Source organism: Gossypium arboreum, chromosome 7, assembly GCF_025698485.1.
Source record: "Gossypium arboreum isolate Shixiya-1 chromosome 7, ASM2569848v2, whole genome shotgun sequence".
Classification (NCBI taxonomy): domain Eukaryota; kingdom Viridiplantae; phylum Streptophyta; class Magnoliopsida; order Malvales; family Malvaceae; genus Gossypium; species Gossypium arboreum.
In genome coordinates, this window is record NC_069076.1 from 81,926,619 (window position 1) to 81,932,252 (window position 5,634).

Here is a 5,634-nt window from a genome sequence, read left to right on the forward strand (position 1 = left end):
ATGAATTGTGTGTTTAAATAAAAATGAATGGAATGATTAGAAAAAGAGAAATGGGAAACATTCAAGAATGATTATAGTTTTCTCTAAAATGGAGAAATTGAATCATTTGGAAATGAATGTAGGTTTCTAAAAATGGAAATAAAAATGAAAATGAAAACTTGCAGCACATATAAGATTACTTAAAAAATGATGAAAAAACGAGTTTATATTTTTGAACTGTTTTAAAGCCTGAAAATGAAAATAAATCATTCGATCATAATGAACATGTTGAGTTGTGACATATTGAATGAATTTTCTCGAAATTTTGGTGTTAAATCTTTTTCTTTTTGGAATAATTTTGGTTCTCAACTTTAAATTTTAGTCAAATTGTTATTTTTAGACGAAAAAGTTGACTAAACAAATAAAATTTTAACGATACTGAAATGACTCGTATAGTATGCTAGATGTACATCATATAAATAAAAAACATAAAATATTAAAATGACTATTTCTTGAATAAAAATTTAAATTATAAAATAAAATTAATTTAAAATTTTAATATGAACTTTTCAAGTGAGTCTAAATTAAAATTGAATAAAAGAATGATTATAACCAAGCTCCACCTATTTTATTTAACAGTCCAATTATTCTCACCATTAGAGAGAGTGAAAAAAAAAAAAAAAGGAGAAAGCATACTTGTTGAAAGCTAGATAAGCCAGAAAGAATCGAAATTAGGGGATAATATGATTTGGATGAAAATTTACAATGTTAATTAAATTTTATATGCCATGTGAAAAGGTCAGTCCATTATTTGCCGTGAACATGAATGCCATGTGCCTTAAGGGTGCTATAATTGAACAAATCCAAAGACAAAGCTACGAGGGGCACATGTTTTCAAACATGCCTACACCATTTATCTCCATCTTATACTAATATTCTTGAGATACTCAAGTTTGGGTCAAACCCAAAATAATGCTTTTTAAGGAAAATAAATAAGTAATTTACATTATCATTTAAGTCTTTAATTGAGTTGTGTTACAAATTAATTTAGTATTAAATAAATTAAAAAATTAAGAAAATATTCTTCTAGACTTTAGTTTTTTTTATTTTTAAAAAATTAATAAAATATTTGCAAGTGGTGGAATTTAAACTTTTGTTATTTACATTTATCAAATATTAATTTTACTACTTAACTAAAGCCTTATTTTAATATAATATTTACATTTTAACTATATTATGCATACTTTACTACCTTCATTAATTTTATATCTATGCTATTATTTAAGCCCTTGACTGAGTTGTTGTCACGAGTCAACCAGATGCCAACTTGTTAGGTAAGTTACAAAAATGTCTTTTCGTATTTGAAATAAGTTATATTATTCGATAGTACTTTAGTCTTTTACTTTTTTGAAAGTCAATAAAAAAATTACATGTGATGGGATTTAAATTTACCACTGAACCGAGGTTTTATTTTAATGTGATATTTATATGCTAATTGTATTTGTGTTTTAAATATGCAATTTTCACATGCATACGTATATGATAAATTTTTAAGTATTGATAATGATGTCGATTGAGTTGGTGTCACAAGTCAACTTGACAATAACTCAATATTGATGACAACACTATAATAAATAATTGTAGTGCATTTAACATTCTTAATATGATATATTTATGTGTTTAAATTTCATTTTACACATAATTGAATATATATATTTTATTTTAATATCTTATATATTTCATGTGTTGTTATTAATTAGTTTCAAAGTGATGTTTCCTTATTTATAGTATATTATTTTAAAACTAATATCTATGTTTTAAATACGGGGTTTCCATATACATACATGTGTGATAAAATTTCTAGTATGATTTAAAATTTTTAATTCAATATCTTATTTAAAAGGATGTTAAATGAAATACATCAGTTGAAAAAAAAGTACATCATATACTTTTGGTTAATTTCTATTGTTAGTCCTCATATTTTACATATATTATGGAATTAGTTTTTATATTTTAATTTGATCAATTTTAGTTATGAACCAAACAATAGTAGTTATATACATTTGGTTATATGCAATTACTAGTCTTATGCTATGCGTATAGTTGTAAATTTAATCCATATTCTTTAATTGGATCATTCTAAGCCCTTATACTTTTCAAATTTTAAAATTTCATTCTTGACGGAAATAATCGTCATTAATCCATTAATTGGACTTTTAATAAGTAATATGTGGAAATAACTAGCTAATATGACATTATACATGTGATAATGTATTTGTTAAGGCAAATTTTGGAAATAACAAAACTTAATGAATTTAATAGTTATTATTTGGTGAGGGTTAGAATTTTATAATTCAAAAGATGTAAGGATTAAAATGGCCAAATTAAAGTACAAGAGCTAAATTCACAACTTTATTAAAGTAGAGGGACTAATAGTAGAATTTAACTTATATTTGTTTACATGAAATGTAATAAGTACCTCAGGTGATAATATTTTTCCTAATAAAGAAACTATTTGGAATCCCAGTCCTTGCTTTTTTTTTTAAGTTTAGGATCCATTTATTCTATTTATCTATAATATATAAAAGGACTGACAAGAATATTATTTACTTTTCATCATATTATTTAATTAAGGAAAACTATTAAAATAGTCACTTTTGTTTACCTCATGTTACATTTTAGTCACTTATGTTTGAAATGTTACATTTTAGTCACTTACGTTAATATGTTGTAACATTTTAGTTCTTGAACCGTTAAGTGCCATTAACGGTGTAACGATAAGTGACATGGCATGTTAAGCAATCATTTCAAACAAAAATTTTATGTTAATTTATACAATTGGTCCCTATATTTTTTTTTTGTTTCGAGAAATTTAATTTTTTTCTTTCATGTTCTTTTAACTTTCCTTTTTATTTATTTATTTTCCATTCTATTATGCTTTTCCCTCTGTTTTCCTCCTTTCTCCATCTCTTTTAATGTAGTTTTTCTATGTTTTTCATTCGTTAAAACTTTTTTATGTTTATGAAAAAATAAAAGACGAAAGTTGAAACCAAAATAAAACTTGCTTCGCATATTCTCACTCCACAATTACAAACTCCCATCGTCTATTATCGCTTTAAGGAACCAATTTGGACCTCTCAATGACCTAGTCCACAAACTCGCCTCACTCAAATACCTCACCAATCGTGACTTATGGTAGTTCACCTCAACAAAGTTTACTGAGTCTATTCCCTTAACCTTCTAACCAACCCCCATGACTACCGTATCTATCTTACCTACAACATTCTCGCCCTCTCAGAACTACATTGTTTCACAGTTTTTTCAAACGAGTTCTATACTCTCAATGACTAAAACGATCATCATACGAAACTTACCCTCAACTTTACCTAAACCAGTTTGGTTCCATACTCCCTTTCTCTTTTCGATTCATCCATACTCGGCTTCCAATCAAGCTTGCTTGGGAATATCCAAAAAGGTTTAGATCAATTTTATCATTTGCTTAATTGTCTTCGTCAGAAAATAAAAGAAAAAAAAAGGAATAATCTACACGATTCTGTAAAAGTTTGGAAAAAATTGTTTTGAATATAAAGAATCCAACTTATGTTTAGATTTGATTAATGACATGGTTTTTTATGTTGATTAGTTAGATCCAATTTTAGTTTCAAAATTAGGTTATATTTAAAGCGAGATTTGATTAAGAATGATTGATATTCGGTTTGAAGTGAAATTCAATTTAGGAATCATGTGAAAGAAACAAGGTGTAACGACCCAAAATTCGTGAGTACCGGAAAAGTGTGTTATTGGGCCTCCATCTTAGTAAAAGGGGTTCGTAAATAATTATTAGGAATAATTATAAGTCTATTAGTGTGTTTAATTAAGTTTTAATTAAGTGAAATTAGCTCAATTTAGAGTAATTAGTAAAAAGGACTAAATTAAATAAGGGTAAAATTTGAATTATAGAGTAATAGAAAATAAAAAGGACTAAAATAGAAATTAAACCATTTATATGAAATGAGGCGGCACATATGCGTTAAAATCTAAGATTTTTGTTTTAATTATTTATATATAAATATATATATATATATATATTATATTATGTTAATTTATAGTATTATTAATTTATAACTTAAATAAGTAAATAAACCAAAACATGTCAATTGTATGGTTATAATTAAATATATGTAAAATACAAGAAAATATACTTGTAATATATTTGTATATTTTCTTCAATAATAAGTAAAAGATATATATTGATTATTATTATTTAATAGATATTATATTAGTGAATAAATTAATAAGTTGACAAATGTAGGATCATGAGATGATGCATGTGTAATAATTTGTATAATACAATTGTAATAAAAGTATTATTTATTAAGTAGATATTTATTATTTATTATTAATAAGTTAAAGATATTTATTAGATAAATAATTAAAATTATAAGATTTTTGGTATGAAAAACAAATTAGATAATGACAGTTGTAATAATATGAATATATACATTTGTATTATAATTATGTATTTATTTAAATTCTAAGTTAAAGATATTTATTAATTAAATATTGATATTATAAGATTTTTATTTGTTGAATAAATAAAAGAAAAACAAATAAATAGTAATAATAGTATACAAATGTACAAAGAAACATGTATACAAATGTATTAATTATATTGTTATTAAATAGATCTTTTATAATTATTAAATTACCTTAAATATAAATATAAAATAAACCACGAAAGTATAAATAAATAAATAAAAAACAAAACAAACAAAAAGAAACAGAATAGAAACAGAGAAAGCCATTTGAAAGTGGGAAAGAAAGAAGAAAGGGAAAACTGAGATTTTAAAGCTTGAAGTTTAATTGGTAAGTTTAATCAAGTCTTTTTCTTATAAATTTGATGTTTTTGGAATTCTAGAGTGAAATACTCTTGGATTTAAGTTGAAATTTTGAAAGTTAATAGATTTTTGAGTGGGGTTTATGTTGAACAAATGATGGAATTGGGGGTTTATTTGATAGAAATTTTGATTGGAATTAAATAAAGGATTGAATTGTAAACTAAGCTATAAGTTTTGAGTTTTAGGATTAAATTGAAATAAATTCAAAATTATGAAAACATGATAAAAATTAAAGAGTTAAATGTGAGTTTGGCAAGAAATTGAGTAGTAAAAAGGTATGAATTGAGAAAGAAAAATATATAGGTTTAGTTAGGATTAAATTGGAATTAAAGTAAAAGTTAGATAAAAATTTCAGCAATTAAATTATGTTGTGTTAATGATTGTGAAATTATTTTAATTGTTTGTAGCAAATATTGAGCCTGAAGCATCGACCCAAAAAGGAAAAGAAAAGATCGTCAAGGATTAAATCCGAAGAGAATTCTAGTTTGTATCACTATAATTCAAACTTTATCATTATTATGTGTTTAATTTAATACTTATGTGTGGTAAGTATTTAAGGTAAGTGTTTAGTAAAATGATAAATTTATGATTGGGTATTGAAATTGAGACTGATACTAAACTGAATTATGAAATACTGAATATTGTTTTGAGTATTGAATTGAATTGTGTACAGGCCAATTTTAGGCCCAAAATCCAATACCCATTACAAATATTAAACCCTTAACCCGAGCCCAATATTACTTAACCCGGAGCCCAT